Raw genomic sequence first — 23,600 nt, forward strand, 5'->3', positions numbered from 1 at the left:
TCTGTCCGCTCCACCACACTTCTCCTCCCGAAGCTGCAGCACACTTGTCTGCAGTCTTCAGTCACTGCTTCCTGGTCAGGGGGGTTCATAAATCCCGCCTCCAGTAAACACTGGCTCTGATTCGTTCTCGAGCGATATGGCTCAGCCAATCAATGCAGCGCTCGATGAACCTATCGCAGCCATCACCATTGAATGGCTATCAAAAATTGTGCAAGCCAATAATGTTGCCAGAGCAGCACTACCACTGCAGTAACACCCCTGCAAGTGACATTTATAATAAGCTCTATCCACTGTGACATTAGGCACTAGATGTACATGTAAGCCTTAGTAAAAGGGGTTTCCATTAATTATATTGGTGAAGCCTCATCACTGAACAGTGAAAAGTTCTACCACTTTCTCATGAGGATTGTGTCCAACTAATGCAAATCGTGAGGTTGCATGTTGCCAATTTTAGACACAGATTTATTAAGTAGTGTCTTAGCAGTTTTTGACATAAATGAGACTTTTTATGCCACGTACACACAAGGTTGAAAATAACGCGGGTGCCTGTTGCGCTGAAATATAGAAAATGTTGCATTCTTTGGTGCAAATCTAGACTTGAGAGACCATTCCAATAAATGTTTCTTAGACTTCCATGTGTAATGACAGCCTTAAAGGGGTTGTCCCGCAAAATAAAGTAAAGTTAAACACTTCTGTATGGCCATATACATGCACTTTGTAATATACATCGTGCATTAAATATTGGCCGTACAGATGTTATTTACCTACCTACAGGGGGTCCCCCCCCCCCCCCCCTTCCTGTGCTGGCGTCCCCGTCTCCCTGGCGCCGACCGAATCCTTCTCCCTGCTGGATTAGACGCGCTTGCGCAGTCTGCCTCTTCTGTCCCGTTGACCTGTGCACGCTGGAGCGGCCCCTTCAACGGGACAGAAGAGGCAGACTGCGCAAGCGCGTCTAATCGAGCAAGGAGAAGGATTTGGTGTAGGTAAGTAAATAACTTCTGTATGGCCAATATTTAATGCACGATGTATATTACAAAGTGCATGCATATGGCCATACAGAAGTGTTTAACTTTACTTTATTTTGCGGGACAACCCCTTTAATAATTGGGGACCAAAGAGTATTACGTAATTGTTCACTATACAATCATGAAGCTTTCCTTACATAAAACTGGAAAATACTTTTTAAAGGTTTTGTCTCGGATTGTTTCCATATGTCCTAGTAGGGTATATGGATGTCATAGTCACCTACCCTGGCCCCCTCTGTTAATCAGTCTCTCACAATGTGACGCTCTTGTTTTGCTGGATCTGGCCTGTTTACAAATTGTCATATGTTCACCTGAAATTTGTCCTAATATGCAATATTTTAAAGATATTGAATAGCAATTATCAGGAGGACTGATCCCTTTCTGGTAGGGCATTTATTACATGCTCTGTAAAAACCAGCAAAATGAAGGCCCATTCCATGCAACTGTTTAAAAGCTCAGTTTATGCAAATTGCAGTGCCTCTGACCTAATTGGACAAGAAACACCATGTGACTGCACTCAGAATTTGGATCTGCTCATGTGATACAGCACCATAATTTGCTAAGATCACATGTTATATGGGCTCCTAGGACCCCGATGTTCGAGGGATGGTACGCTGGATGTAATAGCACTTGCTGGCTCTTGTAGAGTATCTCGTAGCTCCTACCTACAAGGGTCTGTCTCTAAGGGGTTGTCAGATAGTTTATCAACTAGTCTATCACAAATTGTATGGATCTTTAAATCAAGGCCAGAAGAAAGAGAAGCAGCAATATGACTGCTCTTCTCTGCTCATGATCTCCAATGAGGGCGCTGTTATGGTCACAAGTTTACTATTTTGCAACTTTCACATTCTGTTGATAGAAAGGCTGATAATCAAGTTGAACGTCCTATTTACATAGCGTAATGCCGATTGGTCAAGTTTAAACAGATATTTTCATTTCTTTAGTTATGTTGGTGTTTTCAAGACATTGCCTAATGATTTTTTGACTGTAACCACATAAAGGACTGTCTGTTCCTGAACGACTCAGAGCAAAGAGTTCTAAAATCTATCAAGATGACAATCTAGGAGCATTTCATTTCTGCTGCATCTTCAGTTTACAGAATGATATCGGCAAGAATACATACTAATTGGGGAATAAGTGCCCAGGGATGTGTACACACAAAGTGCTTCTTATAAGAACTTAAAGGGGTTGTCTCGAGGAAGCAGTGAATTTTTTTTTTTGCCCAGTCCCCCTTATTAAGCATACATTACTAAGCACCCGTGTAAATGACTTTTCTAGCCGGTTTCTACTTACAGTTCCAGCGTTTCAGCAACTTATAAAAAGTTTCCCCAAGATGGCTGCCGGCTCTTTTCCCGTCGCTTGCTGTAGCCCGACGTGCGCGCTCCCGAGACGCTACCAGCTGTGTCTCCCTGACAACCAGACGCCCCGCAGGCGCCGACCGGACCCACCGCGGCCGCCGACCACGGCACACGCTCTTGGGCCACAGTCACCCACCGCCAGGCAGCAGGTAACCAGCGCTAGGCCCCGGCTCCCCCGCTCTAGGCCCCGGCTCCCCCAGCGGTAGGCCCCGGGGCCCCAGCGCTAGGCTCCGGGGCCACAGCAGCAGTCCGTCACTCGTCACCCCCGTCAGTCCGTCACCCATCACTTACCTGGGCGGCACGGCACGGCTGGGCTGGGCGGCACGGCTGGGCGGCTCAAGTTTCTGCACCTTCCTCTAAGAGAGGATGGTAGCAGAATGGCCGCTCCAGCGCGCACCCGAGAAGCTACAGCTCGTCTGCGCATGCGCAGAAGAGCTGTAGCGGCGAGCACACTGAAGCGGCTCGTGCTCAGAGCAGAAGACCAGACTGCGCAAGCGCGTCTAAAAAAGCAAGCCGCCAGCGAAATTAGACGGAACCATGGAGACGAGGACGCTAGCAACGGAGCAGGTAAGTGAATAACTTCTGTATGGCTCATATTTAATGCACGATGTATATTACAAAGTGCATTAATATGGCCCTACAGAAGTGTATAACCCCACTTGATTTCGCGAGACAACCCCTTTAATCACACTGAGGGTTTTTTTTCTCATTTTGAATTCCACACCAAAATACATGTTGGTAAATTTCAGTGTAAGCAAGGACATTGTTCTTTATAGTTAGAAGACACAAAGCTATAGCTTGGGGCCCGCCTAGAGTAACAGTTTCCAATTCAACAGGATCATTCTATTCATATTATAATCCAGTTTCTGATTCAGTTCTACTATTTATTAAGGAGGAGATAGAAGTGAAATGGGATCAACCGAAGAGCAAGAATCCTTGTAGCATCTAGTCTATAAGGTGGACACTCTCCATGGTAGATGTGAAACAGATAGTCCTTTACAGTAGAATCATTATGTACAGAGTGCGATTGGAGATGTCAAGATAAACTATAGGGAACATATATTTTGTAACTTACATGTTTTCTGCCTGGAAAAAAGTCACAAATTTTGGCATTTGCTGGATGTGCGATAATATATGTGATTTTTTTTTTTTCTTTTTTCATCTTATGCCACGCTTGCCATTTTAGTAAAAACGGTATGGGACCTAGCAAAGCGATATTGTCTCCTGTGGTCAAGACATTTACAATGATGGACAACAGAAGCTAGCATACCCCGTTTCCCCAAAATAGGACCTACCCTGAAAATAAGCCCTACACAGATTTTTTTTTCCCCAGGGGGACGCTTGAAATATAAGCCCCACCCCGAAAATAATATCCGGAGCTCCGACCCGCTTCTTGCAGTCCTCGGCTGCCTGTAGAAGATTACTTCCTGATTACAGGATTCATAAATCCCACCTCCAGGGAGCAATGGCTCTTGATTGGCTGAGCAGCACTCAAAAACCAATAAATGCAGCGCTTGATAAACTAATGAGATGGCTGCGATTGGATCATCGAGCGCTGCATTCATTGGCTGAGCAACGGTCGAAGAACCAATCACAGCCATCACGTTGTAGGGGCAGGATTTATGAATTGGCCAATTAATGCCGCAGATCATCGCGTCGGAGCTCCGGAGAACAGCAGGAGGGACCTGGACCGGGCCTGCTAGGTAAGTATAATAAGACATCCCCCGAAAAGAAGACCTAGCGCCTCTTTTGGGGGCATGAATTAATATAAGACAGGGTCTTATTTCCAGGGAAACACGATAGATTTCACATTCTGGTTCACACACTTGAATATATTTTCCTCTGTTTTAAGCAATGCAATCAATTTACTGTAACTTACTGATTCAGTACAGATTTACTTAGCAGTAGTTAGGAGTTTGAAGAACAGGCACTACTGCAGGGTTGTCTCAGTCTGCAGTGATGTTGGTGGCTGTGTCAAAATACTCAGATAACCACATCTAGAACTTTTATGTTTTTATGCTTTTATGTTTTTTCTTAATTGCATTCTCGTAGGTATGGAGTCATGAAAAATGCTTTGCAGATAAAACGTGCACAACATAACCAGAAGTTTGGGTCATTTGGAAACTGAATACTTGTTTATTCTCTTTCTACATTTCAAACTAGAACTTCTTTTCTAAGTGACTAGAGTGTAGGAACAAATGTTATGACCTGCTTTCTGCTGCACTATTTTCTCACCTTTATTTTCCATAGTTTTTTATTGCTGCTCCAAGCTTACTATTCTCACTTGTATATATTTTTGTATTTTCCTTTTGCTCAGACTTGCCCACGGGAGAACAGGTGAATCCTCTGGCAGGCCCTGAGCCAGCGTGACCCCCTCAACCCCTGCATGAGCTGTGCACATCTTGGCTAAATGGGGGTCTACCAATTTCTACCAACTGCAATCTCTATGTCGAAACACGGCCACACGCAAACACAGACACTCTGTTATTGATGTGTATGGAGAATGTAGTGGCTTGGAATTTGTTAAGGAGGATCAGGTGATATTTCTATGTAGCTCTACCATGGCCCCCCAGAATTCCTTTCTTTTTTATAATATAACTTCTTTTTATTAAGAAATGCTTAATAAAACATATAAGTCTGAGAAGCATATCCATACAGATTGTTTAAACATACAGGAAGAAATGTACATTTATGATTGAGACACGTAAGAGATACAATCTGTCACAGTTTAAAACGCTCATGAATGTTCTCATAAATATATTTATTCTATAAGGATTATGTCTTTTGAGCACATCATAAGACAATGGTGAGGTCAATAAACATAAAAACAGTAACCCATAAACCAATAAAGGGGGGGGAAGGTGGGGGTGGGAGGGGTAGAGAGTCATCTATATTGATTCTCAATAAATTCTGTCTTGAAGAAAGTTCCATAGAAGGGGAGGCACTGGTGTGAGAAACTTGCTGCTTTATTGTTTAAGAATTGTGCATATTCACAGAAAAACAAGGACCGGTTTCAACTCTGTCAAGAGCCTTGATCACCTCTCACTTTTTTCTGTCTTGAAGACTTGCTGTTTGGTTATTTATGAGGTATTTCCTCCGTAACTGTATGCAAAACCCTCAATGGATGAGGGGTGTGTGTTTGAGTTAATTACTCTAGCTTCGTTGGCACCCCAGTCCGACTATTCCTGCAACAAAAAAAGGATGAATGTGTATTCATCTATCTACTTGTAGTCTACACTACTTATGCTAAGTGCCACAACATATTGATTGTATAGTAGTCGGCTGCAGATAATTGTACCTTGCTTTCATGGTAATAATTAGAGATGAGCGAGCGTACTCGGAAAAGCACTACTCGCTCGAGTAATTTGCTTTATCCGAGTATCGCTGTGCTCGTCCCTGAAGATTCGGGTGCCGGCACGGAGCGGGGAGCTGCAGGGGAGAGCGGGGAGGAACGGAGGGGAGATCTTTCCCTCCCTCTCTCCCGTCCGCTCTCCCCTGCTCCCCGCTGCGACTCACCTGTCAGCCGCAGCGGCACCCGAATCTTCAGGGACGAGCACAGCGATACTCGCATAAAGCAAATTACTCGAGCGAGTAGTGCTTTTCCGAGTACGCTCGCTCATCTCTAGTAATAATCCTGCACATAAGGAATCGGAGTTTCCGACGATACTTATAGTTTAGAAACCAATAGGGGGAAGACCTTAATCTGGATTTATAACTAATAAACATGATGATGCAGTGATATTTCGAGGCATACCTGGACGTGAACAGTCTGCGTGCATATCTTATATCCATAGGTAGACATGAGCTCATTCATACATACAATAATTCCATATACCATAATTATGTCAAATGCTGAATGATAAACACCTCTAATAATAATAGTAGTAGCACATGTCATATATGTATACAGGTAAAGAGGTTGATCAAGATCCCAAACCAGTCCAGTCTTTATTCCTCTAATGATGTTACATTGAGCTACTTTATGATTGACAAACAATTATATCTACCGTTTCACCAATCCGGGCTATGGTCACTTCCTCATTTGTCCAAAGCTAGTGCACTTGTGCTGGTGTCACGTACATAATTCTATCAGCGTTTGCGGCTCTATGTTTATTTACATCATCAGCCGCTATTTCACTAGCATTGGGCTGTTCCTGCGTCCAGATGGACTGTTCATGTGCTGATCTAGGCTGAAGGTCATCCAAATGCAAGGATAAACTACTGCTATTGATGTAGTTGTTGATTACATACCCATAGATAAGGCTGTAAGGACTAATGGGATTGTTTACGTGAGGTCAGTGGATTTGACAGTGGGAGCACGTGACTGTAGTCAGGACTGGCAAAACGGTGCATGTTTTTTATAATCAACTACAAAATTGCTCAATGTAGCATAAATGAATAAAAACTAGTTTTGGGTCTTGGAAACCCCTTTAAGAGTAGTCGTCCTTAAAACAGTATATAAATTGTTTTTTGAGACTGAAATAGTCTGAGTCTGCTATACAATCTGTATAGTTAATAGAGCTTTTCTCTCCAACCAACCTCTCCTATGCTGACGCATGATTTTTTTTTCATTAACACCTTTAGGATGTAGCCCTTTTTTCCACTTTTGTTTTTTCCTCCCCACTTTTAAAAAAATAGTAACTCCTTTGTTTATCCATCGATGTAGCTGTATGAAGGCTTGTTTTTTGCGGGGTATGTATGAAGGGAGATCGCAGGGCTACCTCTCTTCATACTGCATGGGCGCCAGCTATTTATTACAGCTGACACCGATTGTGGCTGTTAACCCTTTCAATGCCGCTGTCAATTCTGACAGCAGCATTTAAATCCCCCAAACGATGGGGTCCAAGGGCTGTCTTAGCAGACTGTCTATCAAGCCATCCCCGTGGGGTGGCTTGATAGAGTGCCTGTCAGATTGCAGTATGATGTAATGCTATAGCATTACATCATACTGTAGGAGCGATCAAAGCATCGCATGTTGTGGTCCCCTATGGGGGCTAAACAAAAAAGTAAAAATAAGATCAATAAAGTTTTAGTAATTGTGAAAAAAAAAGGATTAAAAGTTTAAATCACCCACCTTTTGCCAAATCTATAATAAAAAAAAATCAAACTCATAAAACAAAAATACATATTTGGTATCACTGCATCCATAAAAGTCCAATCTATCAAAGTATTATTTACTCCGTATGGTAAACGTCGCGCCCCCCTCCCCCTCCCCCAAAAAATAAAGAATGCCAAAAATGCACTTTTTCAGGATCCCAGAAAAAAATGTAATAAAAAGCTATCAAAAAGTCGTATGTATTCCAAAATGGTACCAACATTAACTACAGGACGTCTCTCAAATAATGAGAAAATAATGAGATCTCGCACAACAACGTTGATGAAAAAATAAAACCGTTTGATGGCGGCAGAAAATAATTGTGAAAAATTAAATGTCTGAAAAAAAATAAAAGTAGTACAGCAAAACAAAATCTATGCAACTTTGGTATCGTAGTAATTGAATTGACCCATAGAACAAAGTTATCATGTCATTTTTGTTGCAGTTTGTGCGCCGTAGCAACAAGACGCACTGAAAGATGGCGGAATGTCATTTTTTTTTTCATTTTACTCCACTTAAAATTTTTAAATGTTTTTCAGTACATTATATGGTACATTAAATAGTACCATTGAAAAATACAACTTGTCTCGCATAAAATAAGCCCTCGTACAGCGACGTCGATGGATAAATAAAGGAGTTACAATTTTTTTTTAAGGGGGAGAAAAAAACAAAAATGGGGGGGGGGAAGGGGTTAATAATGTACTGTATAATGTACTGAAAAACTTAAAAAGAATTCTTAGTGGAGTAAAATTTAAAAAAACAACATTCTGCCATCTTTCAGTGCATCTTGTTTCTACAGCGCACAAACCGCAATAAAAATGACATGATAACTTTATTCTATGGGTCAGTACGATTACTACTAGAGATGAGCGAGCACCAAAATGCTCGGGTGCTCGTTACTCGGGACGAAATTTTCGCGATGCTCGAGGGTTCGTTTCGAGTAACGAACCCCATTGAAGTCAATGGGCGACTCGAGCATTTTTGTATATCGCCGATGCTCGCTAACGTTTCCATTTGTGAAAATCTGGGCAATTCAAGAAAGTGATGGGAACGACACAGCAACGGATAGGGCAGGCGAGGGGCTACATGTTGGGCTGCATCTCAAGTTCCCAGGTCCCACTAATAAGCCACAATAGCGGCAAGAGTGGGCCCCCCCCCCCCTCCCAACAACTTTTACCTCTGAAAAGCCCTCATTAGCAATGCATACCTTAGCTAAGCACCACACTACCTCCAACAAAGCACAATCACTGCCTGCATGACACTCCGCTGCCAATTCTCCTGGGTTACATGCTGCCCAACCCCCCTCCCCCCCACGACGCAGTGTCCACAGCGCACACCAAAGTGTCCCTGCGCAGCCTTCAGCTGCACTCATGCCACACCACCCTCATGTCTATTTATAAGTGCGTCTGCCATGAGGAGGAACCGCAGGCACACACTGCAGAGGGTTGGCACGGCTAGGTAGCGACCCTCTTTAAAGGGGGCGGGGTGATAGCCCACAATGCTGTACAGAAGCAATGAGAAATATAATCCTGTGCCACCACCATCAGGAGCTGCACACGTGGGCATAGCAATGGGGAACCTATGTGCCACACACTATTCATTCTGTCAAGGTGTCTGCATGCCCCAGTCAGACCGCGGTTTTTTATAAATAGTCACAGGCAGGTACAACTCCGCAATGGGAATTCCGTGTGCACCCACAGCATGGGTGGCTCCCTGGAACCCACCGGCTGTACATAAATGTATCCCATTGCAGTGCCCATCACAGCTGAGGTAACGTCCAATTAAATGCAGGTGGGCTTCGGCCCACGCTGCATGCCCCAGTCAGACTGGGGTTCTTTAGAAGTGGACACATGCAGTTACAACTCCGTGGGGACCGACAGCATGGGTGGGTGCCAGGATGCCACCGGCGGTACATAAATATATCCCATTGCATTGCCCATCACAGCTGAGGTAATGTCATGTTTAATGCAGGTGGGCTTCGGCCCACACTGCATGCCCCAGTCAGACTGGGGTTCTTTAGAAGTGGACACATGCAGTTACAACTCCCTGTGGACCCACAGCATGGGTGGCTCCCTGGAACGCACCGGCTGTACATAAGTGTATCCCATTGCAGTGCCCATCACAGCTGAGGTAACGTCCGATTAAATGCAGGTGGGCTTCGGCCCACACTGCATGCCCCAGTCAGACTGGGGTTCTTTAGAAGTGGACACATGCAGTTACAACTTCCTGTGGACCCACAGCATGGGTGGCTCCCTGGAACCCACCGGCGGTACATAAATATATCCCATTGCAGTGCCCAGCACAGCTGATGTAACGTCAGCTTTAATGCAGGTGGGCAAAAAATTAATTGGATTACACTGTAGGCGAGGGCCCCAAAAAATTGGTGTACCAACAGTACTAATGTACCTCAGAAAAATTGCCCATGCCCAACCAAGAGGGCAGGTGAAACGGATTAATCGCTTTGGTTAATGTGGCTTAATTTGTAACTAGGCCTGGAGGCAGCCCAGTAAAAATAAAAATTGGTTCAGGTGCAAGTTTCAACACTTTAATGAGCATTGAAACGTATAAAAATTGTTTACAAAAATTATATGACTGAGCCTTGTGGGCCTAAGAAAAATTGCCCGTTCGGCGTGATTACGTCAGGTTTCAGGAGGAGGAGGAGCAGGAGGCGGAGGATGAATATTATACACAGATTGATGAAGCTAAAAGGTCCACGTTTTTGATGGTGATAGAGAACAATGCTTCCATCCGCGGGTGCAGCCTACGTATTGTTTAGGTATAGCTGCTGTCCGCTGGTGGAGAAGAGAAGTCTGGGGAAATCCAGGCTTTGTTCATCTTGATGAGTGTAAGTCTGTCGGCACTGTCGGTTGACAGGCGGGTACGCTTATCTGTGATGATTCCCCCAGCCGCACTAAACACCCTCTCTGACAAGACGCTAGCCGCAGGTCAAGCAAGCACCTCCAGGGCATACAGCGCGAGTTCAGGCCACGTGTCCAGCTTCGACACCCAGTAGTTGTAGGGGGCAGAGGCGTCACGGAGGGCGGTCGTGCGATCGGCTATGTACTCTCTCACCATCCTTTTACAGTGCTCCCGCCGACTCTGCCTTGACTGGGGAGCGGTGACACAGCCTTGCTGGGGAGCCAGAAAGCTGTCAAAGGCCTTAGAGAGTGTTCCCCTGCCTGTGCTGTACATGCTGCCTCATCTCTGCGCCTCCCCTGCTACCTGGCCCTCGGAACTGCGCCTTCGGCCACTAGCGCTGTCGGATGGGAATTTTACCATCAGTTTGTCCGCCAGGGTCCTGTGGTATAGCATCACTCTCGAACCCCTTTCCTCTTCGGGTATGAGAGTGGAAAGGTTCTCCTTATACCGTGGGTCGAGCAGTGTGTACACCCAGTAATCCGTAGTGGCCAGAATGCGTGTAACGCGAGGATCACGAGAAAGGCATCCTAACATGAAGTCAGCCATGTGTGCCAGGGTACCTGTACACAACACATGGCTGTCCTCACTAGGAAGATCACTTTCAGGATCCTCCTCCTCAGGCCATACACGCTGAAAGGATGACAGGCAAGCAGCATGGGTACCCTCAGCAGTGGGCCAAGCTGTCTCTTCCCCCTCCTCCTCATGCTCCTCCTCCTCAACGCGCTGAGATATAGACAGGAGGGTGCTCTGACTATCCAGCGACATACTGTCTTCCCCCACCTCTGTTTCCGAGCGCAAAGCGTCTGCCTTTATGCTTTGCAGGGAACTTCTCAAGAGGCATAGCAGAGGAATGGTGACGCTAATGATTGCACCATCGCCGCTCACCATCTGGGTAGACTCCTCAATGTTTCCAAGGACCTGGCAGATGTCTGCCAACCAGGCCCACTCTTCTGTAAAGAATTGAGGAGGCTGACTCCCACTGCGCCGCCCATATTGGAGTTGGTATTCCACTATAGCTCTACGCTGCTCATAGAGCCTGGCCAACATGTGGAGCGTAGAGTTCCACCGTGTGGGCACGTCGCACAGCAGTCGGTGCACTGGCAGATGAAACCGATGTTGCAGGGTGGCAGCGTCCGTGTGGGACTTGCGGAAATGTGCGCAGAGCCGGCGCACCTTTCCGAGCAGGTCTGACAAGCGTGGGTAGCTTTTCAGAAAACGCTGAACCACCAAATTAAAGACGTGGGCCAGGCATGGCACGTGCATGAGGCTGCCAAGCTGCAGAGCCGCCACCAGGTTACGGCCGTTGTCACATACGACCATGCCCGGTTGGAGGCTCAGCGGCGCAAGCCAGCGGTCGGTCTGCTCTGTCAGACCCTGCAGCAGTTCGTGGGCCGTGTGCCTCTTCTCTCCTAAGCTGAGTAGTTTCAGCACGGCCTGCTGACGCTTGCCCACCGCTGTGCTGCCACGCCGCGTGACACCGACTGCTGGCGACGTGCTGCTGCTGACACATCTTGATTGCGAGACAGAGGTTGCGTAGGAGGAGGAGGGTGGTTGAGTGGAGGAAGCATACACCACCGCAGATACCACCACCGAGCTGGGGCCCGCAATTCTGGGGGTGGGTAGGACGTGAGCGGTCCCAGGATCTGACTCTGTCCCAGCCTCCACTAAATTCACCCAATGTGCCGTCAGGGAGATATAGTGGCCCTGCCCGCCTGTGCTTGTCCACATGTCCGTTGTTAAGTGGACCTTTCCAGTAACCGCGTTGGTGAGGGCGCGTACAATGTTGCGGGAGACGTGGTCGTGCAGGGCTGGGACGGCACATCGGGAAAAGTAGTGGCGACTGGGAACTGAGTAGCGAGGGGCCGCCGCCGCCGCCATCATACCTTTGAAAGCCTCCGTTTCCACAATCCTATATGGCAGCATCTCAAGGCTGATCAATTTGGCAATGTGCACGTTTAACGCTTGAGCGTGCGGGTGCGTGGCGGCGTACTTGCGCTTGCGCTCCAACACTTGCGCTAGCAACGGCTGGACGGTGCGCTGAGAGACATTGGTGGATGGGGCCGAGGACAGCGGAGGTGAGGGTGTGGGTGCAGGCCAGGAGACGGTAGTGCCTGTGTCCTGAGAGGGGGGTTGGATCTCAGTGGCAGGTTGGGGCACAGGGGGAGAGGCAGCGGTGCAAACCGGAGGCGGTGAACGGCCTTCGTCCCACCTTGTGAGGTGCTTGGCCATCATATGTCTGCGCATGCTGGTGGTGGTGAGGCTGGTGGTGGTGGCTCCCCGGCTGATCTTGGCACGACAAAGGTTGCACACCACTGTTCGTCGGTCGTCTGCACTCTCAGTGAAAAACTGCCAGACCTTTGAGCACCTCAGCCTCTGCAGGGTGGCATGGCGCGAGGGGGCGCTTTGGGAAACAGTTGGTGGATTATTCGGTCTGGCCCTGCCTCTACCCCATGCCACCGCACTGCCTCTTCCAACCTGCCCTGCTGCTGCACTTGCCTCCCCCTCTGAAGACCTGTCCTCAGTAGGCGTAGCAAACCAGGTGGGGTCAGTCACCTCATCGTCCTGCTGCTCTTCCTCCGAATCCTCTGTGCGCTCCTCCCTCGGACTTACTCCAATTACTACTACCTGAGTGATCGACAACTGTGTCTCATCGTCATCGTCCTCCTCACCCACTGAAAGCTCTTGAGACAGTTGCCGGAAGTCCCCAGCCTCATCCCCCGGGAACTTTCCAAAGGTTGGGCATCAGTCACGACAAACTCCTCCAGTGGGAGAGGATTCGGAACCATTGCTGGCCATTCTGGGCAGGGGCCCGGGAACAGTTCCTGGGAGTCTGCCTGCTCCTCAGAATGTGTCATTGTAATGGAGTGAGGAGGCTGGGAGGAAGGAGGAGCAGCAGCCAGAGGATTCAGAGTTGCAGCAGTGGACGGCGCAGAATTCTGGGTGGTCGATAGATTGCTGGATGCACTTTCTGCCATCCACGACAGGACCTGCTCACACTGCTCATTTTCTAATAAAGGTCTACCGCGTGGACCCATTAATTGTGAGATAAATGTGGGGACGCCAGAAACGTGCCTCTCTCCTAATCCCGCAGCAGTTGGCTGCGATACACCTGGATCAGGAGCTCGGCCTGTGCCCACACCCTGACTTGGGCCTCCGCGTCCTCGCCCGCGTCCACGTCCTCTAGGCCTACCCCTACCCCTCAGCATGCTGTATTACCAGTAGTGCAGAAACAGAACGCTGTAATTAAATGTGCCGCTTATTGGCCTGTGGTTGGAGGCTGACTTCCCTTACGGAACGCACAGCAGAGCCAGGAAACAATTTTGCGCACGCCTGTAGTGAGACGTAGGTGCGTATGACTGAGCTAGTGGAATTCACAGCGCAGAAGCAGTCAAGTGGCCAAAGGCCAGTAGTAGGCCTTAAGTATTTTGCTTCTATTTTTTTAAAATGCTGAGCTGATACAACAGACAGATACTGTAGGCAGCGTATAATATTATGTATACTCTTTCCTTCTGGCGGGATGACGGCGATCATGTAACAGAGACAGCAGATCCAGGAAACAATTTTGCGCAGGCCTGCTGTAACGCTTAGCTGCGTATTAATTAGGACTACTACCCCCAGCAGATAGATACTGTAGGCAGCATATGATATGTATACTCTTTCCCTCTGGCGCTATGACGGCGATCATGTAACAGAGACAGCAGATCCAGGAAACAATTTTGCGCAAGCCTGCTGTACCGCTTAGCTGCGTATTAATTAGGACTACTACCCCCAGCAGATAGATACTGTAGGCAGCGTATAATATTATGTATACTGTTTCCCTCTGGCGGGATGACGGCGCTGATGTAACAGAGACAGCAGATCCAGGAAACAGTTTTGCGCAAGCCTGCTGTAACGCTTAGCTGCGTATTAATTAGGACTACTACCCCCAGCAGATAGATACTGTAGGCAGCATATAATATTATGTATACTCTTTCCCTCTGGCGGGATGACGGCGATCATGTAACAGAGACAACAGATCCAGGAAACAATTTTGCGCTAGCCTGCTGTAACGCTTAGCTGCGTATTAATTAGGACTACTACCCCCAGCAGATAGATACTGTAGGCAGCGTATAATATTATGTATACTGTTTCCCTCTGGCGCGATGACGGCGCTGATGTAACAGAGACAGCAGATCCAGGAAACAATTTTGCGCAAGCCTGCTGTAACGCTTAGCTGCGTATTAATTAGGACTACTACCCCCAGCAGATAGATACTGTAGGCAGCGTATAATATTATGTATCCTGTTTCCCTCTGGCGGGATGACAGCGCTGAAGTAACAGAGACAGCAGATCCAGGAAACAATTTTGCGCAAGCCTGCTGTAACGCTTAGCTGCGTATTAATTAGGACTACTACCCCCAGCAGACACGCAGTAAACTGAAGACGGTCACAGGCAGCCCAAATATAGTATTTTTCCCCAATTTTTTGGAAAAAGCCCACTGCCTATATAGCCTGAATATCTCTTTCCCTGCCTCACCAGTACTGGCCCTATACTCTGTACAATGGCTGCAGACTGCGGACGCAATGCTCTGCACGCCCGATATACAAAAAAAAAAATTGTGCAACACTGCTAAAAGCAGCCTCAACAGTACTGCACACGGTCAGATGTGGCCCTAAGAAGGACCGTTGGGGTTCTTGAAGCCTAAAATAACCCATAACGCTCTCCCTATAGCAGCTCCGGCACCAGCAGCACTTTCCCTGATCTCTGCCAGAATGCATCTGTGGCGAGCCGCGGGAGGGGCCGATTTATATACTCGGGTGACACCTGATATCGCCAGCCACTCACTGCAGGGGGGTGGTATAGGGCTTGAACATCGCAGGGGGAAGTTGTAATGCCTTCCCTTTCTTTCTATTGGCCAGAAATGCGCGCTAACGTCTCAGAGATGAAAGTGAAAGTAACTCGAACATCGCGTGGTACTCGTCTCGAGTAACAAGCATCTCAAACACGCTAATACTCGAACGAGTATCAAGCTCGGACGAGTACGTTCGCTCATCTCTAATTACTACCATACCAAATTTGTAATGTTTTTTTTTCCCCAAAAACATTTAATTTTTTTAAAAGTTATTTTCTGCTATTCATCTTCTGCGCGCAATAACTTTTTTTTCCCCATCAACATAGTTGTAAGAGGGCTCATTGTTTGCGAGACGTCCTGTAGTTTACGTTGGTACCATTTTGGAATACGTAAGACTTTTTGATCAATTTTATAGCATTTTTTTCTAGGAGACAGGGTGATCGAAAAAGTGCATTTCTGGCGTTCTTTATTTATTTATTTTTTTGGATGACGTTCTTTGAGCGGGGTGAATAATACGTTACTAGATTGGACTTTTACGGACGCGGCAATACCAAATATGTATTTTTGTTTCATGATTTAGATTTTTTTATTATAGATTTGGCAAAAAGGTGTGATTTAAACTTTTATTGCTTTTTTTTTCTTTTTTTTACAATTAGTAAAACTTTATTGATCTTATTTTTACTTTCTTTTTTTTGGCCCCTTAGTGATGTTTTGATCGTTCCTGCAGTATTATGTAATGCCATAGTATTACATCATACTGCAATCTGACAGGCAGTCTATCAAGCCACTCCATTGGGATGGCTTGAGAGGCAGTCTGCTAAGACAGCCCTGGGGTCTTTAAGGAGGCCCCCGGCTGCCATGCCACCCATACGGCTCCCTGCGATCTCATCGCGCGCATGTGGGGGGGGGGGGGGGGGGGCATACAAGACACCCAAACATTGTTTGGGACATTTAAAGGGTTAATAGTGCCAATCAGCCATGCAGCTATTGCCAGCGGCTGTCAGCTGTAATAAACAGCCCGCGTTGTATGAAGAGAGGTCGCCCCGCGATCTCTCTTCATACATACCCCGACACTGCAGGATGTAACTGTACGTCCTGTAGCGTTGAAGGGAATAAATAATGGAAATATAAAATGTGAGATAACATTATATAAATCATGTTTTTAATTATAACCCTTTTTGGCACTTAAACCAATCCTGAAATATTCCAGTTTTCACACTAGCCACAGGAATACACAGTAGGATACCATTTCCTGTTTTATGCAGCTCGCTTTTCACTAAAACAGTCATAGTGCCCCAGCCAAAATGACCTCATATCGGACTAAGAACCGCTGCACTTGTATTAGGCCGTTTTCATATCTGCATTGGAACCATCGGTCAGAGCAGGTGAACGGAACCCCTGGCTCAAATGTGCAACCACCCTTATTCTTATAAGAGACAGGTGTTTGGATAGCAGTAAACCAAAACAGCTTAAGCTGTGCTCTTATAATGTGAGTGGAACAGCGCAGTTCAATGCATTTGATTCATCCGTGTATTACCATGGATCTGCAATTCAAGTCTGGTCGTGTGAGAGCAGCCTAAAACAGTGGGGACAATGTTAACACTGTAGAGATGTAGAAAAGAATAAAGGCACAAGATTGAAGTTCCCCAATAAGCCTGGCCATTCACTTTCTGGGAAAGAAGGGTGATCCAGCATGTTTGGGTGGGAGGAATGTTGAAGAGGAGTAATTTACAATAACCAAAACTTTGTGGGAGGAGAAATAAAGGAAAATGCACAGATATGTAGCCATGAGTTGGCAGTTATATGGAGAAAAGAGTGCTTGCAGACTTTAACAAGCTGTTAAACTAAGTTAATTTGAATAAAACATGCCCCAACAAGAGTTGTCAAATGAAACAATGGAAAGTATAAAACGGAAATTCAACACTGAATGTGGCAAAGAATGTTGATTATTAGTCAGCTTAGTCAGCTGTGTAAATTTTGGTCCAAGTATAAAGAAAATGAGAATGTTAGAAATGGAAAACATGCAGGTAAACTAAGGAAAACGTCAAAGTGTCAGAATAGAGAAGTCAAAATAAAAATGAGATTCAACATGCACAACAAAACAAGGAAAGATAAGTCAAGGTTTGTGACGAAACTGTAAGAAATCATCTGAAAAGCCAAACAAAAGCTAACACGTAAACAGAAGAAACCAAGGTTACATTGGGCTACTGAGAAGCAATTCTGGAGTATGGATGAAAGCTATATTCAGTGATGAATCACAGGTCTGCATTGGTCAAGGAGATGATGCTGGAACTTTTGTCTAGTGCCATTCTACTGAAGTACAATGGCGATAGACAAAAAAATATCAAACACATAGAAGGAGTTCTCATTTTGCTGCAAAACTCGACATGCAGTTCCATCTCAGACAGATATGTAAATGCTGAGAGTTGTGGGGTGATTAGATGAACGGTCTTGTCACCTGAGGCCAGAAAAGGGGTTCCCCTTGGCCTAAAAAGGCTCTCAGAGGCTTCCTGTGTGTAGTGACCTTTATCTGCTTGTGTAGAGCTTGCTGACCACTGGACGCCTCTACGACGCAAAGAGGAAATTTCACCCCCTGAGGGGGGGAACATTATTGAAATGCCAGAATCTGGATAGTCAATAAGTTGCCCACCACCTGGGCCGTTCTGACCAGTATGTTAGGATATGTGGGCAAAACATATTTTCATTAAAATCTCAATCCATATTAATATGCTTTTCGTTCAAATTGTATGGCAAAATCTGTTTGTTTGTGCCGTACAGCCTAGCTTTCATTTGTTAGACTGCTGAGGTAAAATAAAAGCTGCGTTGTGTTTGGTTACTATGGGCAACACAGATTTTTTTTAAAATCTCAATCCATGTTAATGTTTCTTTCATTTAAGTTTTTATCCTAAGCAACGCCGGGTATCCTTGCTAGCTTCATAATCGCATAAGTTCAGCAACGACGTCTTACCTCACATGTCTGTCCATTTGGCGAGGCCTAGCTTATGATGTGTACCCCCTTCCCCTCCGCTCCATTGCATTTAATAATCGCATACATGCCGCAAGGATGTCTGCCCTCATGTGTCGGCCTATTTGTGTAGGCATAGATTATGATGTGCACTCCCTTCCCCTCTGCCTCGCCGCACAGCATGGCACCTGCGCATCACCAAATAAATATGCCTGGTCACGCTCCCTAGAGAACTCTATACATTTGTGGGATAAAGCATAGCCTATGTCCTTTTTCAAGATGCAAGCTGTTTCCCTGCCAAATTTCATCAAAATTGCTTCGGCAGTTTAGCCGTGAAAAGCTAACAGACAGAGTTACTTTCGCATTTATAATATTAGTATGGCTATATATATCAGTCTGTATTACAGTCCGAGCAGCAGCTTTTGTTGTCATAGTGCTTGTTGTAGTTTGGCACAATGTGGACACTGTATGGCTCCTTATGAACATTGCATGGGAACATCGCATCCAAAAAGCAGTCAAAATCTGCATGCTGTCTATTTTGAAGCGGCCCTGTCCTTTTTAGAACGATGGGGGTAAAATCATACGTCGTGATAAGCTCCGCCGCCTGACATGTTGGCACTTTGCCATAAATATGTGGGTTGCAGTTTGGGCACTCGGTCTCTAAAAGGTTCACCATCACTGGTCTAGTGCAACTCCAGAACCAGTGCAATTAGTGGATGTTCATCCAGCTGTTTTACTTCATAAAAACACACAAATTACAGATATAACATAAACACTGTTTAATAGCTGAACATGCTAGCTTTATTTAACACCCCAAACAAATAAAATGAAATTATTTTACTGAATGGTACTTTTGTTCCTGATTAAGTAAAGGAAAAACTATGGAATCATCAACAAAATGAAATCCCAATTAGTGCTTGGTGTTCCTCCTTGAACTTTTAAGATGGTCTGAATTATCTGGGACATGGACTTCACTAATTATAAATATTCTACAACAAGCTGGGCAGTTGACAAATTAGCTTTGCAGAAAAGAGCCTCGTCACAAAGCATTGTTACATTTCCATCATAAATTTAAGACTGGATTGAGAATCGGACTGTTTGCTGACCATGTTATTAATATGCCATTCCTCAATAAAAGTGTTCATACAATCATAGAATGGGAAAGTTGGAAGAGACCTCCAGGGTCATCGGTTCCAACGCCCTGCGCAGTGCAGGATTTAGTAAACCATCCCAGACAGATATTTGTCCAACCTTTGTTTGAACACTTCAATTATAGGAGAATTCACCACCTCTCGTGGTAACTCCATATAGCTCTATGGAGCAGGGTGTGAACAGGATATGTGCCCAATGACGCTGCACGCTTCAGTCATGTGACCATGCTATACAGACGTGATGTGATGATGTCACGGTGGACGGGAGGAGACCCATACAGATTCCAGCCAGTAGGAACCTTGCATAACATGTCTCCATGGCGACATAGCCACAAGAGGAAGTGAAAGGTTGCTACAACGCTCCACCATAGCTACAAACTCCGCAGCATGTGTGTGCCATAATGACATTAATGAATGCAGGTGAATTTTATCATGTGATCTACTGTGATTGGTTAATGTGATATTAGACACACTATATATTTGTATGTTGTTCACTTGTTGTCCATACTTGACAAAGACTCTTGTTGTCGAAACGTCGTGTTTTTCTGTCTGGGAGCTATGAAATAAAGAAACTTCATTGTTTTGCACCTTGATCTGCTGTTTCCACTACTTCATCAACATTTGTACTAAAGAGCGGCTTGGCTTGGATCCCAAACCCAGTGGGCGTGCAGGACACCTCTTCAAACCATATGGTACTTATATTGTGCTGCTGACAACTTCTTTGCCTTTGGACAGTAGTAACAGTATAGAAAGAGCCGAGTAACATTTCTGTAGTAACAGTATAGGCAGCCCCTAGTAACATTTCTGTAGTAACAGTATAGACAGATCACAGTAACATTTCTGTAGCAGAAGTATAGGCAGACCCCTGTAACATTTACGTGGCAGCAGTATAGGCAGACCCCTGTAACATTTACGTGGCAGCAGTATAGGCAGACCCCAGTAGCATCCTTATGGCAGCAGTATAGGCAAACCCCTGTAAAATTTACGTGGCAGCAGTATAGCCAGACCTCAGTAACATTTTTGTAGCATAAGTATACGCAGACCCCTGTAACATTTCTGTAGTCATAGTATAGACAGATCCCAGTAACATTTCTGTAGCAGAAGTATAGCAAACCCCTGTAAAATTTACGTGGCAGCAGTATAGGCAGACCCCAGTAACATCCTTGTGGCAGCAGTATATGCAGACCCCTGTAACATTTACGTGGCAGAAGTATATGCAGACCCCTGTAACATTTAAGTGGCAGCAGTATAGGCAGACCACAGTATCATCCTTGTGGCAGCAGTATAGGCAAACCCCTGTAAAATTTACGTGGCAGCAGTATAGCCAGACCTCAGTAACATTTTTGCAGCAGAAGTATACACAGATCCCAGTAACATTTCTGTAGCATAAGTATAGGCAGACCCCTGTAACATTTACGTTGCAGCAGTATAGGCAGACCCTAGTAACATCCTTGTAGCAGCAGTATAGGCAGACCCCTGTAACATTTACGTCGCAGAAGTATAGGCAGACCCCTGTAACTGTCTTGTAGCAGAAGCATAGGCAGGCAGACCCCAGTAAAATTTCTGTAGTAATAGTATAGGCCAACCTCTGAAACATTGGGGTACCATGAGCGTAGGCGAAGGCCGGAAAATTTGGTTGGATAAGAGTGTAGGCATGGGCCCGAAAAATAAGTGTACCTCTGAAAAATTTATCAACCGAGAGGGCAGGTGAAACCCATAAATATTTTTTGAAAGATACAGCTCACTGTTGCTTAATTTGTAACAGAGCCTGGAGGCAGCCCTGTTGAAAAAATTGGTTCATGTTAAAGTATCAATACTTTTGAAACTTGGAAAAATTGTAAAAACATTGGTAGATGTAGATGAGCCTTTTGGGCCGCAGGAAAATTGGCCGTTCAGCGCGATGACATGTTTCTGGAGTAGCAGGAGGAGGACTAATATCAGAGACAGATTGATAAAGAGAAATGCCCCGTTTTCCCAGTGATAGAGAGGAGTGCTTTTATCTGCGGTTGCAGCGAAAAGAATCTAGGTTCCGCTGCTCTCCGCCAGTGGAGAAGAGAAGTCTGGGGAAATCCAGGCTTTGTTCATCTTTATGAGTGTAAGCATGTCGGCACTGGCAGTTGACAGGCGGGTACGCTTGTCCGTGATGATTCCGGCAGCTGCACTAAACACCCTCTATGACAAGACGCTAGCGGGAGGGCAAGCCAGCACCTCCAGGTCATACAGCGCAAGTTCGTGCCACGTGTCCAGCTTTGACACCCAATAGTTGTATGGAGCTGCGGCATCACGGAGGATGGTGGTACTCCCTCACCATCTTTTTATAGTGCTCCCTCCGACTCAGCCTTGACTGGGGAGTGGTGACGCAGTCTTGCTGGGGAGCCATAAAGCTGGCAAAGGCTTTGGAGAGTGTTCCCATGCCTGCGCTGAACATGCTGCCTGATCTCCGCGCCTCCCCTGCTACTTGGCCCTCGGAACTGCGCCTTGTACCGCTAGCGCTGTCAGAGGGGAAGTTTACCATCAGTTTGTCCACCAGGACCCTGTGGTATTGCATCACTCTCGAACCCCTTTCCTCTTCGGGAATAAGAGTGGAAAGGTTCTCCTTATACCATGGGTCGAGAAGAGTGTACACCCAGTAATCCGTAGTGGCCAGAATGCGTCTAACGCGAGGGTCATGAGAAAGGCAGCCTAACATAAAGTCAGCCATGTGTGCCAGGGTACCAGTATGCAACACATCGCTGTCCTCACTATGAAGATGACTTTCAGGATCCTCCTCCTCGTCCACAGGCCATACACGCTGAACAGATGGGAGGCAAGCAGCATGGGTACCCTCTGCAGTGGGCCCAGCTGTCTCTTCCCCCTCCTCCTCCTGATCCTCCCCCTCCTCTTCCTCCTCTAAAACGCGAGATATAGACATGAGGGTGCTCTGACTATCAAGCGACATACTCTCTTCTCCTGTCCCCTGTTCCGACCGCAAAGCGTCAGCCTTTATGCTTTGCAGCGAACTTCTCAGCAGGCATAGCAGAGGAGTGGTGACGCTAATGATTGCAGCATCGCCGGTCACCATCTGGGTAGACTCCTCAAAGTTTCCAAGGACCTGGCAGATATCTGCCATCCAGGCCCACTCCTCGGTAAAGAATTGAGGAGGCTGACTCCCACTACGCGCGCCCATGTTGGAGTTGGTATTCCACTATTGCTCTACGCTGCTCATACAGCCTGGCCAACATGTGCAGCGTAGAATTCCACCGTGTGGGCACGTTGCACAGCAGTCGGTGCTCTGGCAGATTAAACAGATGTTGCAGGGTCCTCCGGGTGGCAGCGTCTGTGGTGGACTTGCGGAAATGTGCGCAAACGCGGCGCACCTTGCCGAGCAGGTCAGACAAGTGCGGGTAGTTTTTCAGAAACCGCTAAACCACCAAATTGAAGACGTGGGCCAGGCATGGCACGTGTGTGAGGCTGGCGAGCTGCAGAGCCGCCATCAGGTTACGGCGGTTGTCACACACGACCATGCCCGGTTGGAGGCTCAGCGGCGAAAGCCAGTGGTCGGTCTGCTCTGTCAGACCCTGCAACAGTTTGGGGGCAGTGTGCCTCTTGTCACCTAGGCTGAGTTTCAGCACGGCCTGCTGACGCCCACCGCTGTGCTGCCACGCCGCGTCACACCGACTGCTGGCGACGTGCTGCTCACATTTCTTAATTGAGAGGTAGGGGTTGCGTAGGAGGAGGGGGAGGGTTTAGAGGAGGTGGCATAGACTGCCGCAGATACCCGAAACAAGGAAGGACCCACTATTCTGGGTGTGGGTAGGACGTGTGCGGTCCCAGGCTCTGACTCGGTCCCAGCCTCCACCAAATTCACCCAGTGTGCCGTCAGGGAGATATAGTGGCCCTGCCCGCCAGTACTTGACCACGTGTCCGTGGTTAAGTGGACCTTCCCAGTAACCGCATTGGTGGGGGCACGATTGATGTTGCGGGAGACGTGCTGGTGTAGAGCTGGGACGGCACGGGAAAAATAGTGGCGACTCGGGACCAAGTAGTGCGGGACCGCCGCCGCCATCATGTTTTTGAAAGCCTCCTGTTTCCACAAGCCTGTACAGCAGCATCTCCAGGCTGATCAATTTGGCAATGTGCACGTTTAAAGTTTGAGCGTGCGGATGCGTGGCAGCGTATTTGCGCTTTCGCTCCAACGCTTGCGCTAGCGACAGCTGGACGCTGCGCTGAGAGACATTGCTGGATGGGGCCGAGGACAGTGGAGGTGAGGGTGTGGG

At 46.8% G+C, this 23,600-nt stretch overlaps 1 protein-coding gene across 2 annotated transcripts in view; it reads left to right on the forward strand.

The window, feature by feature from the left end:
* SCAF8 (SR-related CTD associated factor 8) overlaps nt 1-23,600 on the forward strand; it is a 585,772-nt gene that overhangs the window by 199,272 nt on the left and 362,900 nt on the right. Inside the window, exon 22 of one of the 2 annotated variants that reach the window (XM_066596058.1) lies at nt 4,701-4,933. The exons of the other annotated variant lie outside the window; for it this stretch is intronic. The gene's annotated coding sequence lies outside the window, so the exon portion shown is untranslated. Of the gene's footprint in view, nt 1-4,700; nt 4,934-23,600 lie in introns of those variants that run through there. 2 annotated transcript variants of the gene reach the window in all.

Source organism: Eleutherodactylus coqui, chromosome 3 (assembly GCF_035609145.1).
Source record: "Eleutherodactylus coqui strain aEleCoq1 chromosome 3, aEleCoq1.hap1, whole genome shotgun sequence".
NCBI lineage: Eukaryota > Metazoa > Chordata > Amphibia > Anura > Eleutherodactylidae > Eleutherodactylus > Eleutherodactylus coqui.